This window comes from Siphateles boraxobius, unplaced genomic scaffold (assembly GCF_051911475.1).
Source record: "Siphateles boraxobius isolate OS27281-9 unplaced genomic scaffold, OSU_SipBor_1 22, whole genome shotgun sequence".
Lineage (NCBI taxonomy): Eukaryota > Metazoa > Chordata > Actinopteri > Cypriniformes > Leuciscidae > Siphateles > Siphateles boraxobius.
Genome location: NW_027508833.1, coordinates 20,544,523 through 20,559,787, shown reverse-complemented (window position 1 = coordinate 20,559,787; position 15,265 = coordinate 20,544,523). Strand labels below are relative to the sequence as shown.

Genomic DNA, 15,265 nt, shown 5'->3' with positions numbered 1-15,265 from the left:
GTTCAGTTCCTGGGAGCCTGGTTAGAGCTTCCCCGTCTGTCCCGCTGGGTCGCGCGGACCATCAGGCTCGGCTATGCGATTCAGTTCGCACGGTCTCCTCCCCGCTTGGGGAGTCCGCTCCACTTTTGTCGGTGGCTATGCCCCCATCATGAGAGCAGAGATTGCCACCCTGCTGGCGAAGGGTGCAATCGAGACTGTCCCTCCAGCCGAGATGAGGTCCGTCCCCAAAAAAACCGGTGGGTTACGGCCAATCCTGGACTTGCGCGTGCTGAACCGCTCCCTTCACAGGATGCCGTTCAAGATGCTCAAACGCATTTTCGAATGCATACGGCCCATGGATTGGTTTGCAGCGATCGACCTGAAGGACGCCTACTATCATGTCTCCATTCTCCTTGACACAGACCGTTCCTTCGGTTTTCTTTCGAGGGGCAGGCATCCAGTACGCGGTTTTCCCTTTCGGGCTAGCCCTGTCTCCTCGCATCTTCGCGAAGGTTGTCGAGGCTGCCCTTGTTCCCCTTCGGGAACATGGGGTTCGCATCCTGAGTTATATCGACGACTGGCTGATCCTAGCTCACTCTCGAGTTCAGGTTTGCGAACACAGGGACCTAGTGCTTCGGCACCTAGCTCGTCTGGGCCTTCGGGTCAACGGGGAGAAGAGCAAACTTTGCCCCGTGCAGAGGATCTCTTTTCTCGGTATGGATATCGACTCGGGAAGCCGAGAAGGTGGCGTGATTAGACTGGTAACCCCATTCGTCGTCATCCGACGTAACTCGGAGTGACAACGAAAGGGAACTTCTCGGTTACGTATGTAACCCTCGTTCCCTGAGTAGGGAACGGAGACGTTACGTCTTCCTGCCTCTTTCCGCTGTACCGCAGGGATCGCCTGAGCTCATTCTTGGCTCCTCAGCGAAGAAACATATCTGCCTGTTGCCGGCGTCCTCCTTTTATACCCACGAGGTAAGGCGAAGATACGCTACGCAAATTCCGCAGACCCATGGCATTTCTTTGCCATTGGCTCGTTTTGTAATACTCGAAGTCGATAGGTGTTCTAAGCGAAACCCCATTCGTCGTCATCCGACGTAACGTCTCCGTTCCCTACTCAGGGAACGAGGGTTACATACGTAACCGAGACGATTTCCTTAGATGTCTATACAGGGCAGCTGAATGGAAAGTTACATTTAAGTTAAGTTACTCCCCAGATGACTGTCTGAGACAGCCACATCTACAGTGACCCAAAAAAGTATTCGGATACTTCGGCCACATTTAAAAATGTATAAATGTCACTGCATTATAAAACGAAATATCAAACCATTGTGGCTGTTCTGTGGAAACTGATTTAATGCAGGCCCCCTGAAGAGATATTATTAAAATTTCAACCAATTAGGCAGCATATCCAACCATGCAACTACATAGAGCATAGTCACAAACTTGTCAAAGAAATAAATGCAAAAAACAAAAAACTTGTCCTCAAGAAAACCTCATCATCCAAAGACTAATCACAAAATGCCATCGGTCATTAGGATCTGCTGATATCTGTCATTCTGTGCAAATAGGCAAAGATATAATTACCAATATCAAAGATTATCAATTGAATTGTTGAATCCGACAGAATTGTTGTTGTTTTTTATATAAGTGAATATCGACATATTATATGTTAAACTTTAAATATTAAACACTGGATCCAAAAATCTGAGGCCACTAGTAAAATACTTCTATTCTTTATTTTTAAAAAATTTCACAAAAAAATGTCAATGCTATTTGTGTCTTATCATCAGAATTTCCATCTTTAAATGAAAAAAAGAAGATTTTCTATGTGGTCTTCGACATGAACTGTATCATAATCTAACATTGCCACAGAGTGTCATTCATTTCAGGTGAGATCTTAAACCCATGTCTTAAATTAAAATGAAAGGTGACTGAAAGCTGAATTGAGTGTGATCTACTGACGATGGTCAGATCCGCTCAGATCCGCACAGACGCAGCCGAATGATTTCCACTCTGAAAAAAGTTTTTGTAAAGAAGTAAATTTCACAAGCATATTTTTAAGTAGATATCACATATGGAATTAAAGAGCATATTGCAGGTAAAAAAAAATCTAAATTAATTTATAACCTTGTATGAAAATACCATAGGAAAAGTTAATGCAGGATTTAAACTGCTCGTAAAAAATGCTTTTTTTTCAACATCGAGTCATTTTTGTCACGAAAGTGAAACTCAGCTCAGTGCAAACAGAGTAGGTTGGTATCCAGCATATATATATGGATATTCAGTAAGAGCGGTCGTGAGTCAGTGTTTTCGGTAGTTCCCCTTTGAGGGAACTCGCACTGAGTCGTCGTCGCGACGACACTATGGGGAATGCCTCAGCGTAGCGCGTCTGAAGCATGAATGAAATCTGTCCAATCCTGATTGGTGCTGCGTCATGACGTAGTAGATGACACACCAGCTGTGTGTGCATTGTCTGGGCGTGCAGCACGCTAGAGCGGCTCTCGAGGGAGCCGCTTGTAGCGAGTGTGAGAAGCTGCCGCTCAGAGCGTTGCGCTCGCGGCTGGCCGTGTTTGATGAGTCAAGCGGCCAAGCTCGCGAGCCTCACGGTTCTGGGCCCGCGGTTGCCGAGGCAGCGCGACGCCGCAGATCGTGGGGGTCACAGATGGATCTCTCAGCGGCACACGGGACTGCTTCGGCATCCAAAGAGCTGGATGAGGGCGAGAGTCTCTCTCCTAATGATATCTTGGAGCTGAGGAAAGCCACCGACCTGTCTCTCCGCATCACAAAGGAGACGGCCCGTGCCATCGGCCGCTTCATGGCTAGTATGGTGTGTGTGGAGAGACACCTTTGGTTAAATTTGTCGGGGATGAAGGAAAAAGAGAAGCATTTTCTTCTCGACTCCCCGATTGCACCTTCTGGCCTCTTTGTGGTGCTGTTGGTTCAGTAGTCGAGAGGTTTCAGGAGGTGAAAAAGTAGTCGGCGGCTTTCCATCAGTACCTCCCTCTCCGCTCTGGATCCTCGGGGAAGGCTGCCTCAAAAGGGCAGCCTCAGCCGCCTGCCAGCTCCTCGTACCGTCAAGTGCAAAGAGAGAGTGTCGCCGCCCGCGCCCCTCCCGAGGGAGCCTGGCAACGGAGGCGGCGCTCTCGGGGTAAGCCTTCTGAGCCTAAGGTCGATCTGAGAACCGTCCTTCAGGCAAAGAAGGCTTCTCCAAGCGGTCCTAGTCGCGGCTGGACCGCTGAGAGCTGTCAGGAAAGAAAAATACTGACATCTCTCTCTTTTGATATAGATTACATAAACTGAGAATATTTGTTTTTTTATATAAATTACTTCATTTAAAAGAAGAGAATTTCAGCTTCATAAAGAGAAATCTCTCGAATCTCTGTGACACGTATTGACAGAGTTACAGTTCATTTTTTGGACGCGTTTCAGAATGGACCTCACTGACGAGAGAAGGTAAAACGCGCATCATGTTTATTTTTCTTTATTTGACGAAAAGCACAACACTTTGTTAGATTTTTTGATTAGTTTTGGATAGATTATAAAGTTTTGACTGTAAAAAAAGACTACTGTCACATTAAATAGGTAAGTTTTTGTTCAAAAATTTCTGCTCATGTTAAATATACTATATTATGTTTTGTCAAAAATAAAGTAGGTATATTGAATTATCAACTAAGATGTTATTATAGTGTTTGTTCCAATATTCAAAATAATGAATCCTTACCTTTTTTAACCCTCTGGGGACTAAGCTCTTTTTGGTCCGTTTTCTCTATTTTTACATTTGGGCTTATAAACTATATGTAATGGAGATGGAATACTATGTGTTTGGTATCTATGGATTCAGAAGACCCTAATCTAACATAAGCACGAATGTAAAATGTTTATAAAGGAAGTATGAGTGAAAATGTATTATAAACTAGAGAATTTCAAAAACGGAAATTCGATTTTTGGCATTTATTTCTGAAAATCACACATCACACAACAATAGTGAACAGTTTTTGAACAAAAATTATATTTGTCAAAGCCTTTGCTTGACAGACATGTGTAATTGTTAAATAAAATGTGTAAAGAACAATGAAAATGTTAACTTTATTTACAAATAATCCCAGGCGTTTTTCTTAGGAATGCTTAGAATTTTCTAAGCAATGCTTTCTCCCCGTCACTCTCCAGTAATTGTTCCAGAGCTTGTTCTACCTAAATTGTTTACTCCTTGCCATCATAAAAGTGTTAAACAATAAATAATTCTATAATTGTATGTGTATATTATAATTGTTCTGTCTCTCTCTCATATCTCTGTGTGCTCTCGCTCCGTAAAGCCTTGTTTATACTCGACGCGTCCGTTCGCTTTCTGTAGTCTCTGCCACTCAAAGATGTTTGCGTAATAGTATATAGTACCACCCCTTGCACGGCTACAGAGTCCTCCGATTTGCTAGAATACGTCATAGTAACCTTCCTCTGATTGGGTAAGAAAAATATTCCTCCATCGGCAATTTTTCCATTGGTTGTTGCTCGTGAATCTGCAAAACAACTTCGATTTCATTGGCCTTTGACATAGTGGTATTGCGCAACAAGCAAGTGTGTATACAAGCCGGGTAAGTTTGTTATCACTGTTTTCAGCGGAATCTGAGGAAGACGGCAAAAAAGACCGCACATCTCTATCATTAATAGTTTTTAAGATAATGACACATTGGTAAAAGTATGTCATTTTGGGCGGTACCGCCCAATCCGTCCCCAGAGGGTTAATACGCATGATAAAATGTATACTTTTTACAAAGAAAGAATACACTTGAAATATTGTTAAAATTGTAATTGTTGTTGTAATTGTAACCTAATTGTAATTGGTTACAATTTTTAATTGTAAAATATGTATATATTGATAATCTCTTTTGTCCTTGCGTTCTTTGGGACCCTGTGACACAATCAGTGTGAAAGGGCTAATTAATATGCAGCTCATTATGTATGTGGCACATTATCCGGCCTTTGTCTTCTCAGGTGTGAACACTCCTCCACGCATATTGCCTTTCCAAACAAAAGGTGTCTTAGAAAATTTAAATCAATGTATTGTTTTGTGTAAATGATTAGGCAGGATGATTTTCAGATCATTTTGAAGCAAAAACTCTAGGCAACAATGCCCATTAGTCAAAAGTCTTGTAGACACATATTTAGTATGTGTTTTGTGGCCTTATTTCAGACACTTTAAGTTCTATTTTTTTCAATAACCATGCATAAACAATATTCTCTCAAAAATACAAACATGTACTTATATGTTGCTCACATATTGCGGTAGCCCCGTTTGTGCTATATAGAGTGAATTTACACCTTTGCCATTAACATGTTTATAAATAACTGAAAAAAGCACAAATGTCAGAGCATGTCAGAACACCTCCAGGACTATGGAATAACTTTTGTGCCAATAATAATGAACGTAACTTTTCAAGAAACTGATGAAAATATAAATTGAAACTGAAAAAAATAACTTTGAAACTGAAAAAGAATAAATCGCGGGTACATTTTTTTACTTCGTTCTTAATACACATAATGTTTTGCTAACTATTTCTCATATTTCGTTCGCTGATCTGAACTTACAAATGCGCTTCCAGAGTTTTCAGTTACGCTTCTGAAGTTTTCGTTTACGCTCCCTGAGTTTTCGTTCGCAGTTCTGAAACATATCTCTCGTGGGGGCGGGGCTAGTAGCAGAGTGTTCTCATTGGCTACTGAGTTTTTGATTGACAGCTTCGTGACCTGGAAGTGGAGACGTCGGTGTTGTTTACATGTTTGAATGTGAGCGTTTGTAAGCGCAGCTTTCTATTTCATTTTACTGATATTAAGTTTGTATCTGTATTTATTTGCTGGTACACTATATTGTTGAGATGATTTCTTATTGAAGGAATAGTAGCCTACAGACGAATGATATCATTATCATTAGTCATCGTCACTATCAGGATACTGGATACTCGTGGTAAGTCTTTTTTTGTTAGTTTTTACCCATAACATTATACAATGTTGTCTTGATTCAACTGTTAGCCCAATCATTACATGACTTGTTTATCTACATATGATTATGTCTTTGATTAGATCATAGTTGCTTTGATTAGATAATATTCCCTCGAGCCACCCCAAACAACGTTGGGCTAGAGTACTGTACAGTATCTGTACTGTGTTACCTACAGTACAAAAAGTACTGTATCAGACAATGACCGATGCCATTGGACCAGAGCGCTGTCAATCACTGCCTGATTCAACTTTGGCAATGTAAAGCCTTTTTTACCATGCCAATACAGCTATTTAAACCTGAATTTCTCAATTTCTGATTAATTTGTGATGCAGAGTTTTTGAACTCAGACCACGTCTCTGTTTATGATATGTAAACACACAATTATTTTGAAGTATCACCCTGGTCACAATATGTATTCTGATTACTTTTGTGTGATAAAGATGACTGATAAAGCTATTATATGTAGCTAGTATGAGTAACAAAATGCTTTTTCGGTGTCCATATTTGACTAATAATAATGCAAAAATGTTCACTTCAAATTAACATTTCTGAGAAAAATGTTTAATATGTAATATTCTTTAATAATAAATATATGTCCAAATTCAAAACTTAATACATGCAAGTAATTATGACTGAAAACATCCAGCAACTAGGGAATACACAGCCATGGATATATGTTTATATATAGGGCTATAACAGCCATCTACTGGTTACACAACAGTATTACAGATGATAAATGATGCATGACTCAGATGTAAATATTTAGTACTGTAAAATCCCTTAAAACATTTATATAATTTGTTTGAAATAAATATTTTAAGTCTTCAACTTGTTACTGTATGTGGGAGTTCAAATCAGTTTGTATTGATTATAATATGTTTCCTTTCTCATTTTCCAGGGAGTTGAGCAACTTTTCCATAAACAAAATTCTGATGCTGACACAGAGGATGGAGTGATAGTACCAGAGATACACTGTCCACATCAGACAATAATCTTACTTTGTTCAGACACATCACATTTGAATGACTGGGATCTTGATCTTCAGACACCTGATTTATTTTGTTTTTATAAAATATCAAATATTTTAATTTCCTCTAGATCAAAACAAACACAGTTCACAAGTACACAAGAGGTTGCACTTAATTTATATTAGTTTATGCTGATCATGGATTAGCATACCAACAGCATATGAATGTTAAGGGGATAGTTCACCCAAAAATACAATTCTCACTTATTTTACTCACCCTCACGCCGTCCCAGATGCATTTTACTTTCTTTCTACAGATAAACACGAATTAAGATTTTAAGGAAAGTAATCCATCTCTGCGAGTCCTAAAGATGCTTTAAAAACCACACACAGTGACCGTGATGTCCATGCGACCTCAGTGGATGAATCAATGCCTTCTGGAGTGAAACAATGGGCTAGACAGGAAAAATACTAATAATGTAAACCGTTTAAAACTATTAATAATCACTTCCGACCAACTGTCATATGTACACGAATTACAATCCACTTGTATTATATGGACTCACAGAGATGGATTATTTCCTTAAAAATCTTTGTTTATGTTTATGTGAAGAAAGAAAGTCATATACATCCGAGATGGCATGAAGTGAGTAAATGATGAGAGAATTCAAATTTTTTGGGCGGACTATCCTTGTACCCACCCAGTCACTGCTTTGTTACTTTTACTATAACAGGAACTGTTCAAAGGATCATAGCATCATTTAAAACGATATGAATTTTAAATATGTATTCTGTATTTGTAAATGTGCATTTTGTATAGTAATGCTGTGCATTACATGTATAGTATGCAGGTAATGTCTTGTGGATTCTGGTCTTTCTGTCACAACATTATTGCAGCCAAGACTTTCACTTTGATACTTGTGTATATGCCGTATTGACAATAAAGAATGTACATTTATTTGAATTCATATTTTTAATTACTTTCATTTAACTGGTTGTATAAGTCACAACTGAAACTTTTGATGATTGTTAAAATTTTAATTTTACAATTTTAAATGTTAGAAGATAATATTAACTAAATTAAATAACTAAATAAAATTATCAGCATGATAAAAAACATTCTTTTTGTGACAAATGTAATGAAATGCCCTTTCTGTATCATTTGACAACAGGCCACGATTGTAATTTTTATATTGTTTAAATTCCTCTTATGTAAGTGATCATTAATGTTGATGGTGTAAATGCATATGCTGACAATGAGTAATGTGATGGACATGGTTGCCAACCTTGATTACCTGGTTGAAGTGAAACTTTCTTCTTGACGGCTGAATATAACACACACTATATGCTAGTATTATTTTTAAATTGTTGCAGCTCAACCTAATCAGAGCCTAACATGCAAAAGAATCATCAGGAATAAACAAATATTCTCCGAAAACATTGGACACTATACAATATTTTCAGTATTATACAGTAGGCCTATTTTAATGTACAATTACACCTGAATAGTGAATAGACTCAATAGATCTGTTGCACTCCTAAAAGCTTCTTTCGACAAAGTAGTAGCAGCAGGTAAATACAGATAAAATTAAAAAACAAACATAACTTAATATCAGTAAAATGAAATAGAAAGCTGCGCTTACAGACGCTCACATTCAAACATGTAAACACAACACTGACGTCTTCACTTCCAGGTCACGAAGCTGTCAATCAAAAACTCAGTAGCCAATGAGAACACACTGCTACTAGCCCCGCCCCCACGAGAGATATGTGTCAGAACTGCGAACGAAAACTCAGGGAGCGTAAACGAAAACTTCAGAAGCGTAACTGAAAACTCTGGAAGCGCATTTGTAAGTTCAGATCAGCGAACAAAATATGAGAAATAGTTAGCAAAACATTCTGTGTATTAAGAACGAAGTAAAAAAATGTGCCCGCGGTTTATTCTTTTTCAGTTTCAAAGTTATTTTTTTCAGTTTCAATTTATATTTTCATCAGTTTCTTGAAAAGTTACGTTCATTATTATTGGCACAAAAGTAATTCCATACAGGACCCAGAAAACCCCTCAGACCCCTGAGGGTTAAGTTTTAGTTTTTTCAATAACCATGCATAAACAATATTCTCTCAAAAATACAAACATGTACATACATCTTGCTCACATATTATGGTAGCCCTGTTTGTGCTAAATGTAATTAGTGTAATTACACCTTTGCAATTAATATGTTTATAAGCAACTGAAAAAAGCACAAATGTCAGGGCATGTCAAAACATCTCAAGGACCCCAAAAACACCTTAGACCTCAGAGGGTTAACTTGGCTAGTAAAAGGTTGAGTAACATCTATTTTGTTGAAGTTTACTTTGCAATACATTTTACACAAACAACATGGAATTAAACCACACTTTTTAAGTATATGCTTTACTTAGAAACATCTAAGTAATTAATACAATAGATATTGTTTGAGACACCATATCTACATGCATAACAGAAGTTATGCACCACGTGAACGCTAGTGATGTTAAGTTCGTGAACGAATCGTTCTTTTTGAACGAATCTATTAGGTGAACGAATCGTTCTCGTTCACGTAATCCATTGACTCATATTTCTCATCCCCTGAAACCCCTCCCTCCATAGCAGCGCATGCGCATCTCAGTGAACCGGGTAGCTCTGTGGACTGTTTCATCCTGTCAAAGAATGACTAAACTCCGAGCCAATAGCCTTCGAGTATGAGATGTGACGGAGCATGTGATTTGTTGAATGTAGTGAACGAATACCCCCTTCACTGACCGTGACCGAGTTGCTTTCGAGTCTGAACGAGTCAAATGAACTGTTACATCTTGTTTGTGAATGAAAAGAACCAGTTGTTTGAACGTCACGATAATGAGGGCTAAGTTAACAAGAATAGATGGAGCTCAGCTTCATTTTTGCATCAAATAAATAAATGTACACTGTTGTACACAGTGCAAGCTGATGGTTAAATTTAGCAAAGACAACTTAATATTTTTAGTTTTTATAGGTTTGAGCTAAGTAGGGGGCATCAAGTAATCTGCTAACTTCAAAATTAGTGGCACCAGAAAGGGAAGTGTATTATGGAATTATTTTAATGAAGTGTCTCCAACATAGGCTTGTGTGTACAATTTGTAAAACACAGTTGTCATTTAAAGGAGGATCTACAGCTGACCTTAGGCATCTAAAGGGTGAAGCATCCAACTTTGCAGCTGACACAAAGGGAAACTGAACAAGCTGAGGAGCCTGGAACATCCAGCAGTACCAGTACTGCACAATCTCCTTCTACCTCACCTGCCACTACCAGCACTTCCCATACAATTGTCCCACACAGACGACGAGCAGGGCAGACCACCCTAACACATTTTGTGGCTCGGCCAATTGACCCACTAAGACAAAAGAAAGTGGATGAGGACCTGGCAAGGATGATTGCATTGGATATGCAACTTTTTTCCCTTGTGGAGGACGGAGGATTCAAAGCATTTACAAAGGCCTTAAACCCCTCCTATATATTGCCCAGCAGGCAGACACTGTCAAAAACAATAATTCCAGAAATGTTTTCGAAGGTTCGTAAACAAATTATGGAAAAAGTTGGCAAGGCATCGGCTGTGTGTCAGACTGCTGAACATCTAGGGCCACATGTGGTTTCATGTCAGTTACATGCCACTTCATTGAAAATTTTAAAATGGAGATTGGATTGTTGGATTGTTTTGAATTTGCTGAAAGGCGCACTGCAGACAATCTAGCAGACAGTATTTTAAGAATTGCCAGAGAGTAGAACATAACTAACAAAATAGTAGCTTGTGTCACTGATAATGCGCACAACATAAGCCTGGCCATTCACAAAACCTCATGGAAGCATCTGCCATGCTTTGCCCACACAGTTAACTTGATTGTGAGGGTGGACTCCATGTAATCCAAAATACACTGAATAAGATTAAAACAATTGTGGAGTACATGAACCGAAGCACAGTGGCAGCTGATTAACTTAAGGCAACTCAGCAGCAGATGGGTATTCCAACTGATGAGTTAAAACTAAAACAAGACTGCCCAACGATGGAACTCCAAATTGTATATGTTACGGAGATTTCTTGATAAGAAGGATGCCATCACCACACTTCCAGTAATAAATTCCCGACTGGAACTCTGAAACAGGATGAGTGGAAAGAAATGGAAGAGGCCTGTGAGATTTTAAAACCATTTAAAGAAGTCACAATTGAAATCAGTGGTGAGATGTATGTAGCAATACTCTTAGAACAATCATTATTATAACAAATTTGATTTCATTTAATTTATAGTTTTATTTTAATTGAATTACATTATTAGTATTATTAAGTGGCATTGTTATTGCCACAGTAATACAGGGAAATTATTATTATTCATTATTAATTGTTATACTGCATTTATTAAATTCAAATGTTGTTTTTGCACCCTATGTGACTGCCTCAAAGGTGATTCTGCTTTCACGGAGTCTCCAAAAAATAAGCACAAGATACCTGAGATCAGGAGGTTTCAGAAAACCTATGGACATGCTTGAGACAAATACCAAAGACATGGGTGCCAGATTCCACAAGGTGGAATTTCACCATCTGCTCTCAGAAGCATCTGCACTGGACCCAAGATAAAAAATAAAAAAATTAAAAAAGGCCTTTTCAGATGATCATGCAGCAAATGAAGCCATCCAGAGACTCAAAAATGCCGCACAATGAGATTGTCTTCCTCAGCACATCAACCAGAGCAGCAACAGGCAACAGCAAGACCACCACAAGAAAGCTTAGTGTGGGGTGATTTTGATGAACAAGTTGCAGGTCTTGTGATAAATACAAGTTCTTCAGAGGAGCCCCTTAAACCAAGGTCCTCCAAACCACTACTCTGGTGGCAAAACCGGGCACTGATTTACCCCAGACTGACCCAACTTATGTTGGGAAGGCTTTGCATTGTGGCAACATCTGTTTCATCAGAAAGAGTTTTCAGCAAGAATGGACAGATCATCTCCGAAAAAAGAAGCAGAATCAGCCCCCTTAGGCCAGACAGCTGATGTTTTTGAATGCCAACTTTGAATAATCCTGTTGTTGTTATCCCTGCTTATATGCCTTTTTTATTTATTTTTTATTTTATGCAGCTCTGTATTGTATTTTTGCACTACTGTGTTTTGGACTTTTGTTTTTGTTGCACTTTATATAGGCTATTATTTACAACTGTTTATATTTGCACTAGTTTACTTGCTTCTCTTAATTTTATACTTAACTCATTTGAATTTTGCCTTGTTTAAAAAAAAAGTTTGCACTACTGTGTTTTAGACTTAGCTTTTATTCATTCCTTACTTGACTGGTTACCTGATTTAACTTTACACTACTTTTACCTGTTTTTCTTATATTTTATACTCTTTAAAAAAGAAAAAAAAATATTGCCCTTATTTTTTGCACTTTACCTGACTGTTGTACAGAGTGTAATCACTGGTGTTTTGTGTGCACTTTGTATTATTTATTTTTATTATTGTTGTTTCATGTTTGAACAGTTTTATACTTTTAAATAAAAATGACTTCATTACTTTTGAGTCATGCCATGCACTTCTCTAAAAACTGTATAACAAACAAAAAATATGACAGTACTGCTTATTTGCGTCACGTCATCTCATCTCATGGTACATCCCGTATGTGAATTAAATGAATGTGTACCCGGTAGGTCAGCCATTCTGTCAATCTAGTTCAGCAATTAGCAGAAAGCAGATGCAAAGGGCAGGTATACGTACTGTGCACATACGCTTGTTTATGTATTCATATTCAACTTATAGAACTTAACTCCTCGTTTACACTTAATCCCAGATTTATATACATGTAAATCTCTGACCAAAAAATTAAAATGTTCATTAGCCTAGAATGCAAAAAACTAACAACCCCCCCCCCCTTTTTTTTTTGTTTGAATGCATCATTTTGAGTAGAAAATTAACTCCATATGTCACATCACAAGTTACTAATCCTAACAACAAAAGCAATGATAAAACAGTGTAAATACAGCTGGAAAACAGTGAAAAATCAACCTCATTAATTATTCAAATCCTAGTGCATTATGGAAACATCAGTATCAGAAAAGTTGAGTAATTTTACTTAATTTTTAATGTTGATATTTACGCTTTAATTTCTACACGCTTGAATTGAGTTCTAATATAGAATTTACTTATTTTTAATACTTGCCTGAACTAACTTTTTCATGTAATTTACATTGTTTTTTTCTGTAGTATTTACTTCACCACAAATCATTTTTAACAGTGCATAATGACCAACACTATCTACCAGTGCAGAGCAAATAAGCGTCTGATTTAAGATACGCTGATAATACCCCCAACTAAATGCAGTCATATAGCAAAAACAGCTTTTATTTTCCTCAACATAAACAAACCATAGGCAAAAAGCACCATTAAAGTTGGTTTACCTAATATATTTTATAAATGTAAGCAGAAACGACTCATTTATCTACCATATACAGCTGTACTCTGCAATTTTTATGTTCTCACCCAGAAACGTCTGCATTAGATATCACCTCCTAATAACCTTGTTCCACCCTGTTTCCACCACATATCTCCAAATTCCTCATAACACATTGTGAAGGTTACCAGGTTGTTGGAATGGCAGACAGGCTAATAGAGAATTTGCACCATTACAAATTGAGCTTTACGGATGTTAGGCTCATTACAACCCGGTGAAAGACAGACATTCAGGCTGTTAAATGCCTTTAGGTAGAATGTCACCATTTTCCACAAGTCCTCATTACCAGTCATGCGAATCTGTTCCTATCACAAATTTCCCATGCAACGATCATGTCACCCATCTGTGTGTGTGTGTGTGCAGTCCTTTCTCTAAAGATGGCGTTATTAGCTTTGTATGATCTATTTCCACATTAAATCTGTCAGTAGTTGATTTATATAAACAGGTGCCATCAATACAAGCTATTACTAGTAATTTACAGCCAATTTGTGTGTGCATTTCTATGTAATTTGACCCAGAAAGCCACTCTACTCTGTCTACCCCATTTTTTGTTACTGGCTCCATAAAGGGCATGAACTTCATAAGTTATTGAACTGCGCTTTAAGGTCCCGTGCTGTTCCTTCTCAATTTTCTACAGGTATCTCATCTTTTTTTTCAAAGGCTTAGAGGTTATCAATTGCTCGTACTTCATGCTAGATTGTTGGTAAAAGCTCTTGGGGAAGAACTGATGATGCCAGGAGCTCTCATAAGTAGATGTCGCTGGTGGTCTCAGGGGACAAGTAATCAGCCTGGAAGCGATTAGAGGCCTCCTGTGAACAGGGCAGCAGGTGAGAGCAATCATCTGCTAGGTTACAAGCTGCCTGAAAACTTGTAGAGACCAGCACTAAATTACTTTTACCTGACAGGTATGGGGTTTGGGTAGAGTTATTAATGCTGTAAATAAGACCATTAAACTGGAAAGCAGAACTTTTAAAAGTTTGCGTCGGTAAAATGAAGGAAATAAAACTTTCTGGTTCGTAAATGTAATGAGACCTATTCTAAACTTAAGAAGTTTAGAAAGGGGGGGGGGGGGGGTCCCCAAAGATCACTCATAGGTTTCTTGCACCAAAAACTGCCATAATTTTGTTTTGCACTTCTACTTTCCACCTTCTCTTTGACCCTTAAACAAGCTTGCACCTTTAAGTTGTTTGCTGCTGTAAAGGGTAGAGAATTTTTGAATCTTTTTTTTTTTTTTTTTTAAGCTTAACGCTGTCATTATATGAAAAAGTGAGATTAGGAAACTTTTGTACCAATTTTCCTTCTGTGGCCCATTAAAGAAAAAAAAAGGCATACAACATTAGAACAACACCAGGGTTGAATTAAGACTTAATTTTAATTTTAGGGTGAACTATCCCTATAAGACTTTTATATTTACAGTATGACCCCAGATATGATTAGCTTACCTCTGCGCACCGACGCTCATCAAGGTGGACTTAGTTGCTGAATCTGGCCCCATTTGCTTTCACACTAAGGTCTTCTCTGCAACCTTTTTTAAAGAACCTGGAATATTCATTTAATGACAATCCATGAATGAGCCATCTATTTAGTTATGATCACTATAACTGCATGTCCTGACACATGATGAAATGGACTCACGCATTGCAAAACAGAGCCGGGCAAATGGATACTATTTAAACTCTGATAAAGGTGCTCTAAGCGATGTCATGTGTTTTTTAGGCCAAAACATTTTTTGTCACATACAGAAAACATCTCCTCACTATCTGCTAGCTGCCTGTCCCCTGAACACACTGTAAAAAAAACACGGTCTCTCCAGACACCCCAGGCTCCAAAAACGG

The 15,265-nt window shown here is 38.2% G+C and overlaps 1 long non-coding RNA gene across 1 annotated transcript; it reads left to right on the top strand.

Moving 5' to 3' along the window:
- The first annotated feature begins 5,898 nt into the window (after positions 1–5,898).
- On the top strand, positions 5,899–7,043 carry LOC143746376 (uncharacterized). Its single transcript, XR_013206519.1, has 2 exons — positions 5,899–5,941; positions 6,876–7,043. It is a non-coding gene; the product is annotated as an uncharacterized LOC143746376 (long non-coding RNA).
- The last annotated feature ends 8,222 nt before the right edge of the window (positions 7,044–15,265 follow it).